The 14795-nt window shown below is 34.6% G+C and overlaps 1 protein-coding gene across 7 annotated transcripts in view; it reads right to left on the bottom strand.

Annotated features, from left to right (window-relative positions):
* Positions 1–14795, bottom strand: part of CYRIB (CYFIP related Rac1 interactor B) — a 124635-nt gene that overhangs the window by 62365 nt on the left and 47475 nt on the right. For 6 of the 7 annotated variants that reach the window (XM_036737657.1, XM_036737640.1, XM_036737692.1 and 3 more), the window contains exon 2: positions 8539–8577. The exons of the other annotated variant lie outside the window; for it this stretch is intronic. The gene's annotated coding sequence lies outside the window, so the exon portion shown is untranslated. The remainder of the gene's footprint in view (positions 1–8538; positions 8578–14795) is intronic. 7 annotated transcript variants of the gene reach the window in all.

The following is a 14795-nucleotide window of genomic DNA, read 5'->3' as shown; positions in this document are numbered from 1 at the left end:
AAATTTGAACTCAAGAAGGTGAGCGTTCCTGACTTCAGGCCTAGTACTCTATCTACTGTGCTACGCAGCTGCCCTTAAAATCTAGTAAACAATCCTAAAATTTAATAATGAAATGGACTAAAAGTTAGTAACATTAAAATATCAACTCTCAAACCCACAGTTCAACAACTTAACCTACTGCTCTCCTCCCTCTACCTTATCATTGTATTGTGATGACAACATTTTAATATTTCTTAGCTTACCCTCCAATTGCTGACAGTGCACAAGGCAACAGGAGGGCAACCCAACTTCAAGAAATATTTAATGAAAATTAGAAAAATGGAAAAGATGTGGGCCAGTCACTAACTTTTTTTTTGAAGTTTGTTCTAACAGTATTCTAATAGTAATATATATCTAACAGTATTCCTAATTTTTAGGAATAAAATCAAAAGGAAGGTTTACCTAGTCTCTGCAGGTCCAAACATTACTTATTTAATGAATTCAGTCTTTCTGAGATAGATCTATAACATTACTTGATGTATTAAGTAGCCAGTGTTCCAGAAAACAGAACACAAAACTTAAAAACCAGTACAGACTTAAGTATATTTAAGCATGTACAAAAGGGCACTATACTTAGGTTCTATTTTATTTTAGAGTGTTGTCTTCTTTGGTTTGTTTGCTGGCAAAGCTTCTCTAAAGTTCTTTACTCTGAAGGAGGACTGAGTTTAGAATATGAATACCCAAGAAGGTTTATTATAAGGGTCTTAAAAATATACGTCTCATAATGCAGAAGAACTAAAAAAGTACAAAAGACTAAAATGGAATTCTTTATTTCTTGTAGGATATGTCAAATTCAAATTTGGGACTGACAACTCATTTTTATATTATGTAATAGCATATAAGGGCATGTCTTAACCTAAAAAATTTTGAAAATGATAGGAAGTAGACTGGAAAAAAACTAAACCCCGTATGTATTACTCATCTGTTTTTAATTAAACAAAATCCTATTTTGGAGGAGGTGAAGAGGGGTGAGAGGTTATGGAGACAAATTGCCTCCAATGTGGTTAGGAATAATATTAATAAGGCGGAAATGTTAGTTTGAGAAAAATAGTACTTCTGAGTTCCTCAACAAGAGTCCAATGCATCCTGATTGAAGGTACTTAGTAAGTACTAAATAACATGAGAACAAAGCAAAAGCAATCTTATCATCTCCTAGAAATACATTTCAAAACTGCCCATTATAATCGAAATCCTATAGACTTCATATCATCAAGCAGGTTACAACAACAATTATACATTTCTCTTCTTAGGTACGTATGCAGCTAAAAGTTTTTGCTTCACTTAATAACAAGAAAGTCACAAAACATTAAATTAAATCCAAAAAAGGCCATTTGTTAACAACCTGACCTAGTAAAGACAGAATGGCTTGAGGAGGTGGTAGTATTACCCAAATACAAGTCCTGGATTTTGTTTCTATTTTTCTTTTTAAAATTTTATTTTCAGTCCCAAATTCTCTACCTCTCCCACTCATTGAGAAGGCAAGAAAAATACAACCCAATACAGAAAATGTAGTCACGCAAAACAAATGTTTCAATCTGTACTCTGAGTTCATCGCTTCTCTATCTGGATATGGATAGCATGTTATATCATGAGTCCTTTGGAACTGTGACTGGTCATGGTATTGATCACAGGAAGACTTTAAAAGTTAATTATATTTACAATACTCCTGTCATTATATAAATTGTTCTCCTAGTTCTAGTCATTTCACTTTACATCAGTAAAGTCTCATCCTCATCATTTCATATAGCACAATAATATTCCATTGTATTCATATACCACAGTTTTTCCAACCATTCCTAAATGATAGGAATCTTCTCAGTTTCCAAATCTTTAACACCACAAAAAGAACTGCTGTAAATATTTTTGTACATGTAGGTCTTTTTCCTCTTTCTTTTATCTCTTTGAGGTATAGACCCAGTAACAGTATTGCTGGGTCAAAGGGAATACACAGTTCAATAGTTTTTCGTGCACAGTTCCAGAATGGTTGCACTAGTTCACAGCTCCAACAGTGCTCTAGTGCACCCGTTTTTGTACATCCTCTCCAGCATTTGTCATTTCCCTTTTCTCTTATTTTAGCCAATATGAAGGCTGAGGTGGTACCTCAGAGTTGTTTTAATCTGGATTTCTTTAATTAATGATTTAAAGGATTTTTTCATATGACTATTGATAGCTATGATTTCCTCTGAAAACTGCTTATTCATATCAATTAGGAAATGGCTCTAATACTTGTAAATGTGACTCAGTTCCCTATATATCTTAGAAATGAGGACTCTATGATAAATTTACTGCAAAAAATTTTCCCAAGTTTATTGCTTTTCTTTTAATTTTAGCTATACTATTTTGTTTGTGCAAAAACTTTTTATATAACTAAAATTATCTGTTTCATGAACATCTCAAACTCTCATTTAGTCATGAACTCCTCTTCTCAGAGATCTGACAGGGAATTTATTCAACAATTCACTAATCTGCTTAATCAATCCCCCTTTTTGTCTAAACTACATGCCCACTTTTAGCTTTATCGTGAGATATGCTGTGGGATGTTGATCTACGTCTACTTTCTAACCAGACTACTTTGAAATTTTCCCAATAGTTTTTGTAAAATAGTTGAGTTCTTGCCCTAATAGCTGGAATCATTGAATTTATCAAACAGTAGGTGAATATGCTCATTTGCTTTGGTATACTGTACACCTAATATGCTCCAATGATCGCAACTTTTTCATTTCTAGCCCAGTACCAAATTATTTTCATGTTTACAGATTTGTAGTTTAGTTTAAGATCTGGTACCATGAGGTTCCCTACCTTCTCATTTTTTTTCATTGATTCCTTTGATATTATTTATCTTTGGTTCTTTCAAATGAATTTTGTTATTATTTGTTCTAGCTCTGTAAAATAATCCTTTGGTAGTTAGATTAATAAAGCACTAAGTAAGTAAATTTTGGTAGTAGTGTTATTTTTATCATATTGAGTTGGCCTACCCATTGGCAAATAATATTTCTCCAATTGATTAGACGTCTTTAATTTGTGCGAAGATGATTTGGTAATTGTGTTCATATAGGTCCTGTGTATGTCTTGGCAGATAGATTCCCAAGTATTTTATACTGTAGGTAGTTATTTTAAGTGGAATTTCTCATTCTATTTCTTCCTACTAGGTTTTTTTTTAAGCAACATACAGAAATGCTAATGATTTATGAGGACTTATTTTACATACTGTAACACTGCTGAAATTGTTAATTGTTCCAGTTAAGTTTTTTAGTTGATTCTCTAGCATTCTCTAAGTAGATTACTGTAGTATATGCCTATGTTTATTCCTTCAATTTCTTTTTCATTTCTTACTGTTATAGCAAGCATTTCTAGAACAATAATGGTAATAATGGATATTCTTGCTTCACCCATGACTTCCTAGAAAGGCTTCTAACTTATCCCCATTACAGATGAGACTGGGTTTTGGTTTTAGGGAAATACTACTTATCACTTTAAGGAAAGCTCTATTAATTCCTGTGTTTTTAAAAGGGATGAATGCTTATTTTGTCAAAGGATTTTTCTCCATCTGTTGAAAGAATAATTTAATTTTTGTTGTTTTTGTGATTGATGTTGTCAACTATGTATATAGTTTTCCTAATACTGATTCAGTCCTTCATTCCAGGTATAAATCCAGTCCGGTCATTGTATATGATCTTTATGATATACTTCGGCAATCTCCTTGCTAGTGTTTTATTTATAATTTTTGTCTCAATATTCCACAGGGAAATTGCTCTAGTTTTCTCTCTCTGTTTTGACTTTTCCTGGTTTAAATAACAAGGCCATATTTATGCCATAGGAGGACTTTTGGTAGGATTCTTTTACCTTTATTTTCAAACAGTTTATGTAATACTGGAATTAATTTCTCTGTAAATGTTTAGTGGAATGTGTTTGTAAATCCATCTGGTCTTGGGGTTTTTCTTTCCTCCTTAGGGAGTTTATTTATGTCTTACTCAATATCTTTTTCTAAGGTAGAGTTAAGCATCCTATTTCCCAGTCTGTTAATCTGAGCAATTTATATTTTTGTAAGTATCATCTATTCATTTAGATTGTCAGTCTTACTGACATAGAGTTGGATGAAATAGCACCTGAGAATTCCTTTTATTTCCTCTTCACTAGCTATGAGTTCATCTTTTTCATTTTTGATACTGAATTTGGCTTTCTTCTTTCCTTTGTAAAAATAAAATTAGTCAACAGTGAAAAACTAAGTCCTAGTTTTATTTATTAGTTCAATGCGTGTTTTTAACTTTCAATGCTGTTAATCTCTCCTTTGATTCTCAGAATTTCTAATTTGGTTTTAAATGGGTTTTTTTATTTGTTGGTTTTCTAATATTTTTTCAGTTGTATGCCCAATTTGTTGTTCTCTTTCTCTTTTACTGATGAAATTGTTCAGAGAGAAAAGTTTTCTCCTAAGTACTGTTTTGGATGTATCCCACAAATTTTGGCACATTGTCTCACTGCTGTCATTATCTTTAATAAAATTATTCATTATTTCTATGATTTGTTCTTTCACCCACACATTCTTTGGAACTGTTATTCAGTTGCTATTAAGGCCCTTTATTGAACATAATTTTATTGTATGATGGTTAGAAAAAGATGAATTTAATATTTCTGCTTTTCCGCATTCAGTTGTAAGGTTTTGATGGTGCCATACAGAGCTGGGTAATACATATACTCCATTCTATTTCCATTCACTATTCTCCAAAGGCCTACCATATCTTTTTTTTTTGGGGGGGGGGGGGGAAGAAGACAGGGCAATTAGGGTTAAGTGACTTCCCAGGGTCACACAGCTAGTGTGTCAAGTGTCTGAGGCCAGATTTGAACTCAGGTCCTCCTGCCTCCAGGGCCAGTGACCTACTCACTGCACTGCCTAGATGCTCCTATCATATCTTTTTTAAAAATTTAGATTAATTTTTTTTATTTACCTTATGGTCAGACTGAAGTCCCTCAATATTACAGCTTTACTGTCTTCTTCTCCCTGTAAAACTCAATTAACTTTTCCCTTAAGAATTTAGATGCTATGTACACAAAATGACTATTTATTAATAGCTAATTATTATATTACTACCAAGGTTTTTCCCTTTATCTACTTCCTCATCCGGAAATCAACCAGTGTGGGAAATCTCTCTCAAAGATGTACCCAGGCCACGATCTAATAAGACAGTAAAAGAAATTCTAAGTTTAGACTAACAGCACATTTCTGATTGTTGTGTTTGCTCAGAGAGATCTGAGAAAATGTGGATCCTCCCTTTTGTCAGACAGATGATATGGAAATTGATAAGTCTCTGTGAACAAGACTTGGGTGATCCAAGTCACATACTTCAAGATCCTCACTGTAATATAGCCCACTTTTCATTGTAATATTCGTTTTCTCATTAATTGTTGACTAATCAGTGTTGATTGCCACCCATAAGGAACATATAAAGGACATATAAACTGTGAGCCCACCACCATGAGAGGTCTTTGGTCTAAGAGAGACGGCCAATTAATAAACATGTTGGCCTTATTAACAAAGTGATTAAATTACCCAGAAATTATTTCTCTCAAACCTTTTAAAATTCCACAATGCCATTTGGTAGACATATATGTCCATTATTGTCCAAGGTACCTTTTAGCAAAATGTAGGCTCACTGTTTATTTCTTTAAGTACAATTCTATATTTGCTTTGTCTGAGATCATGACTATAACCTTTGATTTTTTTTTCTTTAAATTTAAACAAAATAGATTCTGCTCCAGCCCCTTATCTTAACTCTCTATATAGATTTCTGTTTCAAGTATATTCCTTGTAAACAACATACTGCAGGATTCTGGTTTCTAATCTATTCTGCTATCTACTTTCATTTTATGGGTAAGTTCATCCCATTCACATTCACAGTCATGATTGCTAACTCTGTATTTCCTTCCATCCTATTTTCTTGTACTTATCCTTCTCTCTTTTACCCTGTCCCCTCTTTAACAGTCTGTTTTGCTTCTGACCACAGCCTCTCTTAATCTACCCTCCCTCTTATTTCCATTCTCCCACTCCTTTCTCTTAACCCCTTTCCCTACTACTTTCCTGCTGGGTAAAATGAGCTAACCTTTTTTTTTTTTAAATAGTGTATAGTTGTTGTTTTTTTTAAACAGTCTTGAAACAAATTCCAAGAAATAATGCAAAAAGGAGATTTAAGAGTCACTTTCCTACTTTATATTGCCCAAACTTGAGAGATCTCTGCTAGAAATTTAAGATGTCTGTTCAAATGTGTATATTTCTACATACAGCTTTAACTTAAACATGTCTATTCCTTATTTCCCCAACAATATCACTAACCTACTGGGACACTCATTATTCTTTTTATCTATCACACTACCTGTGACACAGCGCATCCCCACAATAGATTCCCAATAAATATTTGTCACTGAGTAGATAAAAACTCTTGCTTGTGTCCTTGAGGAAGACAGCCTCAATGCCTTCTGAGAATTCTTCTATTGGAAATTTATTTAGAGGATCTAAAGTACAGATAATGTAACCTCCATCTTGAATGATTAACAGATTAAATATAACAGAACTATTACAGAACTCTAGTCTAATCCATTTGGATCAGGAAGTACTCCAATATCAAGAACTTCTCTGGCAAGGTAACTGCAACTAATAAATCTTCAATTTAAAGCTTTCTGAAAACATAAAAATGTTTTATAAGGTCAATATCAAAGAGGACTTTATGTCATCCCATACAATTGTTACATACTGTATAACATTGGCTTTTCTACATTAGAATCCCAGAAACAAAAGGTTAATTATGCTTAACTAGAATCATAAAACTTTAGAGCTGGAGGGGGACCATTAGAGATCACTGTATTAAACAACGTCATTTTACAAAAGAAATTCAAAGAGGGTAAGTGGCCCACCCAAGGTTATGAAGTTAATTACTATCAAAGCTTAGAAAAGAGGTCTCGTGGCTATTATTAGTTCAGATAGGTAGGTCTCTTTCCATTATACAAAACTACCTAGGAACCTTTCCTGAAGAATATACACTAAGGTAGTGACAGTGACATTCCATCAAGATAGAAAGATTTCAAGTGTGTAGTCTTACATGATGTTTGTCATCTGAGAACCAACTTAGCTAAGATTGGAGAGGCTCTTCATCACAATATTAGTCAAAATTTGGGCCACAGAAGTTAGGACACCCTCTCCTAATATTTGAGTTGCAATTTGTACGGCAGAGAAGTGTCCACAATGATGAGACTGGACCACTCAACCTTCTGTATACCGATCAAGTAACAAAGGTCTTGTACAAGAAGTACAAATCTCAAATGCAACACATTTGAGTAGGCATTATAATGCCTCTGTTCAAGGTCTACTATAGTGAACATAGTTTATTATTTTCATATTAATGTAACTGAGGAAAATATTCTTTCTTACCACTGCAGCCCTGAGGCCAAAATTTCAATAAGGATGAAAAAATGTGGGGAAAAGCTTTAAAGATTTAAACTAGACAACTATTTAGAACATAAAGTCAATTAACATTTATGGCTGCTAGCCAATACTTCTTCAAAATAATAACTCGGGTTATTAAGGGTAAAGTACAAACAATACCCATAATTTAAAAAATTACATACTAGAAAAAAGGTATAAAAGAACAACAAAAAAAAAGAAACTTCTTACCAATAAAATTATTAAACACATTAAATATACAATGCATGATTCTATAGGAGACTGAAAAGATACTTGTGGGTTAAATAATTATAATAAATTAGTAAGGGAAAACCAGGTCACCCAGTTGATGTTGGGCTCTGATATATGGCATGAATAAGGTGATTAATTTTTTTTAAACAACATCTAAATAGCTGCCACACTTGTCATGATGAACCGACTAGTAGGGGTTTTAAAAAAATTTAACATCCCTAGTGCAAGATGTGAAACTGAGGAGTAGAGATAAGAAAAAGATTCAAAATGTAATGTAGGCTTTTGGTCAAATGAATGAATTTAAAACCTATCTAGACAGAAATGATTTTTTTTTTAAATTGAGAAATAAGTAAACACAGACCCAAAATCATCATCAGGTTATATTTTAATCAAGACAAAGTTATCTGGTAGTGGGGAGAGAGAGAGAGAGAGAGAGTGTGTGTGTGTGTGTGTGTGTGTGTGTGTGTGCTCTCCAAATAGAAAATTAAAACTTTAAAAAGTGCAAAACTTGAGTTTCTCTTAGCAACTTTATTATTTACAGCTAAAAGGATGCTGAAATTAATTCAGTTATCAAGAAAAATATTATTCCCTCCCACTTCTAAAGAAAGCAAGGTAAAAAATAAAAGTTGCAATAAATTCAGTTTCATTAAAAAGCCAAGAATTCAAAAAAGCTGGTTCTCTATAAGTAGCATTTTTAATAAGTTCTAAATTAGGTAAGAGTGGGAATTTTCCTTTAAACTATAACTAGGTAATTTTTTTTTTAATTTTAAATTTTGATACATATTTGAATAATAATATACCCACAAAGATTTACTTACCTATAGCCAGTGCTGGTTTTTCTGTTCTTGTCCCTCTATCTGTTGTTTTAAAAAAAAGAAAGAAAAGGAAAATTCTGAAATACTACTCAGCTTCTATACAAACTTTGGAAAAAGACAACTTTAAAAAATAAAGCTAATTATGCCTTTATATGTATACATCTTGTACCAAATTTTAAGTTACTTGTTTTGTAACATTCAATACAACTATTTAACTATTGCTCATTGAATACAAAAACTTTGTAGGAAATGACAGTTAAAGACAAGACCCAGCTCAGTTATATAAAAATGAACATAACAGGTATCATACCATGCTGTTTCAATAACTTCTGTAGGATAACCTAGTGGCTCAAGCACCACATGGAAGCAAGATGAGAAAAGTTAAACTGAATACATTATTCATTATGAAACCATCAGGCCCAATGTTCTTGAAGGTATGTTTGAAAGTCTCAAAACATCTGGTATTCTTCTAAGTTTCAATACAAAGTTTGCATCTCTTATACTGCCACCTAAATGTTTGATGTGATTAAACAAGCTTCTACAGTTTAAAAAAAAGTCATAAGAAAAGCACTTTGTCGAAGATTTGGACATTTCATGATAAGTAACCATCTGATTTGGTTTGAGAAGCCAAATTTAATTAAAGAAATGTGTGTTAAATACTAAAATTTAACTGCATGCTTATACCATTTTAAGTCTTAAAATGTTATCATTAAAGGTTTCATAACAAGCTTAACCTAACATCTCAATTAGAAGCCATAGCAGTATCACTTTAATAATAATAGCTAAGCTATATTTTAAAATGTTGTATCTATATATCCTCTCTGAAATTACTCTATTTTTCTTACTCCAATGCCATTAATGCAACCTATGCTCCACTGTGGCACATGTAACTCCAGTTTCTCAAAGATTATCCTAAAACAGCACAAGCTCTGGAAGGTCCAATCAAGCTGAAAAGTCTTTGAGTAAGGGCTCAGCAGCAGAATGTGTCTTTTATTTAAGTATCAACCTACCTAGCTAAGTCTGGAAAGGCTAATCACCAAAAAAAATGGATACCAGATGATAAAATTCCTTTGCACAGACTAACTCATGAATACTGACAAAAATCTGTATCAAAAGGTAAGCCCACAGCCAAGAAACTCATTTGCTTATTCTAATTAATTTTTACTATACAACCCACTTTTTACAAATAATTTCATTGTCCTCATCAGGGAACTCCAAGTGTCAATCATTCAACTTATCACTCTCAAGATTGTATGATGCTTACTTCAGCTTTTAAAATTTAAATTCAGTTCAATTATATAGTCAAAGTTCTTCACATGACAGGATTATTTTATGATACAGTACTATATTATAAAATACAAATACAATCTAACAATATACAATGCTGAACTGTCTGGGCATAAGGTCTCCAATTTATGAAGACTCAACTTTCAAACAGTACACACAAAAAATCAAAACCTGACATCAAATCCATGGTAGCTTTCCCCCAATTCGGAATACCTGGAGTTTGATCAACTTTTAAAAGCTGCTTTCTCTTAGGCAGATATAGAATGTTAACAAGTTCCCAGTACACGCCCTACATCTCAATAAGACAATGCCTTACTGATAGGGGGAAACCTATAGCTAAGGTGAGAGAAACTATTTCTGGCATCTGTAAGTGGTATTCAGCAAAGCATTTTCTCCATAAAAACAATATAAATGGAAATTAGGCATAGTTGAAATATTATCAGTAGTACTAAATATCAGGTGCATTATGATATGCTTCTTTCTGTAAGTTAGTTAGGAATCTAAGAAAACCTCTAAAATAAGTTAATATTATTGCATAATCTATTTTCCACCATTGACATTTCTACCTCCCTCCAGCCAGCATTCTACATAATCACAGAACTTTGTACCCTTGTGAAATTTTTAATTAGAAGTATCTGTGTTTCATTACCCTAATTAGACTATAAACTCCTTGAGGGCAAGAACTTTTTCTTATCTAAACTTATTTGTCACTGTGCTCTTTATACAGTGGATAATAGGGAGGGGGTGGTGGAGGGAAGAGATGATCTATGTGCTTTGCACTTAAATGCAAACTCACTGTATCTTAGGTTTAATAAAACTACAAACCATAAAAAGGGAGATGAGAGTGCCACTATTCTCTACTCCATTAAGTCCACATTTGGAATACTGTGTTCAATTTGGGGTACCACATGAAAACATCATGGTTACTTTCAAATAACAGAATCAGATTTCAAGCTAAAAGGACCTAAGAGGAGAAATTAAGACTTGTCCTGCTCGATCCCTGAAGACAGAACAAAGAATGGGTACACTGAAGATTCAAATCCATTCAATTCAATTCAACTCAACAAATTATTAAGCACCTATTATGTGTTGGGCACTGTGCTTAAATGCTAGTGATACCATAAAAGGCAAAAATCTGGCCCCTGCCCTCAGTGAGCTCACATTCTAATAGTGTGATACACACACACACACACACACACACACACGATAAATTCTGAAAGAGAAGGCACTAGCAGGACCAGGACAGACTTCTTCCTGATGACAAGATAAGAAGATAAAGCATTCTAGGAACTGGGAACAGTCTGTTAAAATTTACCCAGCTGGAAAACGGAATGTCTTGTGTGAGGAACAGCAAAGAGCATCACTTAATTGCAGAGCACATGGAGGTTAGTAAAGTGTAAAAAGATAGGAAAGGTAGGAAGGGGCCAGGTTATATAAAGGGTTTTAATAACCAAACAGAAGATCTTATATTCTATCCTAGTGGATAAAACAGAAAAGGAAGCTACTGGAGACTACTGAATAGGGGGAATGACATGGTCAGATACGCACTTTAGAAAGATCAATTTGACAGCAAGTGTAAGATGAAATGAGGTGGGGAGCCAGCCAACAAGCAAGCTACTGCAATACTTCTGGCACGAAATGAGGAGGGTCTGAACCTAAGTACAGAAAGTGCCAGAAAAAAGAAGTGGGCATATATGAGAGATGTTATAAAAGTAGAATCAATAGGACTTGGAAATACATTGGGTACAGGAGGTGAAAGTGAGAGGTTATAACACATACACTGTGAGCCTAGTGGGAGAACACAGTTTAAAAAAAAAAAAAGTGAAAAGAAAGGAGGCTGAAGGAATGCACCCATGAAAGGAAGGAGAGAAATAGGACAACAGCTATCAGAGATGAAGAGATCACAAGAAGGTTTCTTAAAAATGGGAAAGATATGGGTATGCTTGCTGGCAGCAAGAAAGAAGCCAGTAGAGAAGGAAAGACTGAAGATTAGTGGAAAAGTAGAGATAAAAGAGGAATAGAGGGGGGTAATCTGCTGGAAAAGACAGGATGAAAGAGGATCACTTGTGCATGGCAAAGAAAAAGTTCACCTCTTCATGTGAGAGAAGAGTGAAAGAGGAGATAGTGAGAAAAGGCATCTGACTGATACAAGGTGAGAAGAGAAATGGGAACCTCAATTTTTCCAGTGAAATAGCTCAGCAGGAGTCTTAGCTGAGAGAATGAGGGAGCCAATGGAGGCTTGAGGCAGGATGAAAAGGTTTGAAAAAGCTGCTGTGGTATATCCTGATGTACCTCTCACCTACTGGGAAAATACTGACCATCAACCAACTCTTCAGTGAGTCAAAGTAGCAGCTCCAAATCCCTGATTTGAAAAACAAAGGAAATTCTAAATGTAAACTGAACACCTTTGTATCATTTGTCCAGCCACATCCCTTAACCTGCTTTTTCTAAGGAAGCCAAATCAATCCTGAAGCTTACATGGAGCCTTTTATTCTAACTGGTGCTCTTTAGGAACGAAAGAAACAAAAAGCGAACTGCTGAAGGAAGAAAAAATTCAGGATTGTTCAAGTCTACTTTGTCACTGTGTTTTATTAAAAGGGAGTATGGAGGGAAAAATATAAAAGACTTAAAAATAGCAAACCAGGAACTAGATACTTGAATAATATTCAATAAACCTCTTTAAAATTAAGTTATTTGGGAGTAAGTTATTACAATAAATAGATTATGTAGCATGTACGTACATGTTTTATTTCAGACCATTCGAATCATTACCACATTAAAATCAAAACAGAAAGGAAACAGGAAAAAAGACAACAATAATCTTATGGTTCCACATTTGTAGTCAATCATAAGATGTATGATCATGTTTAGTTCAGGTCCTCCTCATGTCACTTCCAGTTTTGTGAAACAGCCTCCTGTGTTTTCTCCTTAGTTTCATTCCCTTCACTAGAAAATGTCTAATACCTCTTTGCACATGACAACCCCTTAACTGTCAAGTCAGCTACCATATCCATTCTACTCCGCTCTTGCAAATCTTTTCTGTAAGTTAAATAGCAGTAGTACCTTCAACTTCCTAGTATTAAAGTATTTCAGTTCCCACCCATCCCACTCCTCTCCTAGATAGGCACAGGGTAGTAATGTTCATACCAGAACTAAACCAAACAATTCAAATGTGGTTTGCCTAGGAGGACAATAGTGGACACTCCTAGAGACAGAAAGGAAGTACAACGTGTGGATTAAAGATTTAAAGGTGGAAAGGGACTTTAAGGCCATCAAATTCAATCACCTCATGTGATAAATGAAGAAACTAAGGACAAAAGAGGTTAAATCACTTTGCCCAGGGTCACCCAGCTAGTGTCTGGAACAATCTGAGCCCAGATCTCTTGCCTCTGTGAGACATTCTGATGAGATACTCTGAAGTTAAACCTTTTTTAAAAGAGGCAGAAAAGAGTGGTGGAAAGAATGCTAAATTTGGAGTAAGAAGACCTAAGTTCAAATTCCAATTCTACTTATTATATTGTTATTTGTTTGAACCTGGGCAAATCATTTCTCCTCATCTGCAAAGTATAGGGATTAGATTAGACAATTTCTAAACGTCTCTAACTTTTATGATTATACATGGTGATTAACTGACTATAAGGAAGGGGAGGAATCAATTTACTATTAGATTGTAAATTCCATGACTGTAGAAGCCTCGTTATCTACATCTTGTATCTTTCCCATAGAAGAGGTTCTGGGCTACACAGTAGGCATTTGAATGCTTGAAGAGTTTTTTTTATTTTTTTAGGAAGGAAAGAAATAAGCATTTATTAAGCACCTACTCTATGCCAGGCACTGTGCTAACCACTTTCACAAATATCATCTCATTTGATCCTCGCAACAACCCTGGGAGGTAGGTGCTATTATGAGCACCACCTTTTTTTTTTATTTAATATATTTATTAATTGTGTGTGAATTGTGTGTGAAAAAGAGTGTGGATTGCAAATTTTCTCCCCATTTCTACCCTCCCACCCACTCCAAGAAGGCATATATTCTGGTTGCCCCATTCCCCAGTCAGCCCTCCCATCTGTCACCCCACTCCCCTCCCATCTTCTCTTGTAGGGCAAGATAATTTCTACACCCCCTTGCCTGTGTATCTTATTTCCTAGTTGCATGCAAAAACTTTTTTTTTTGTTTTTGACCATCTGTTTTTAAAACCCTGACCTCCAAATTCTCTCCCCTCTTCCCTCCCCACCCACCCTCCCCAAGAAGGCAAGCAATTCAACATAGGCCACATGCGCATCACCATGTAAAACCCCTCCACAATACTCATGTTGTGAAAGATTAACTATGCTTTGCTCCTTCCCAACCTATCCCCCTCCACTGAATTTTCTACCTTGACCTTGTCCCTTTTCAAAAGTGTTTGTTTTTGATTACATCCTCCCCCTGTCTGCCCTCCCTTCTATCATCCCCCCACTTTTACCTTCTTCCTCCTTCTTTCCTGCGGGGCAAGACATCCAATTGAGTGTGCGTGGCACTCCCCCCTCGGGTCAAATCCGAGGAGAACAAGACCCACTCATTCCTCCTCACCTGCACCCTCTTCCCTTCCCACAGAACCGCCTTGTCTTGCCATTTTATGTGAGACAATTCACCCCATTCTCTCTCTCCCTTTCTCCTTCTCTCAATATACTCGTCTCTTATCCCTTAATTTTATTTTATTTTTTTAGATATCATCCCTTCATATTCAACTCACCCTGTACCCTCTGTCAATATATATACACATACACCTACATATATGCATAGACACACACATATACATATATATATATATACACACATATACATACATACATATATATGCATATTCCCTTCAGCTACTATGATACTGAGGTCTCATGAATCACACACATCATCTTTCTGTCTAGGAATGTAAACAAAACAGTTCAACTTTAGTAAGTCCCTTATGATTTCTCTTTCTTGTTTACCTTTTCATG

Source organism: Trichosurus vulpecula, chromosome 1, assembly GCF_011100635.1.
Source record: "Trichosurus vulpecula isolate mTriVul1 chromosome 1, mTriVul1.pri, whole genome shotgun sequence".
In the NCBI taxonomy this organism is placed as follows: Eukaryota; Metazoa; Chordata; class Mammalia; order Diprotodontia; family Phalangeridae; genus Trichosurus; species Trichosurus vulpecula.
This window is presented reverse-complemented; position numbering and strand designations above follow the sequence as displayed.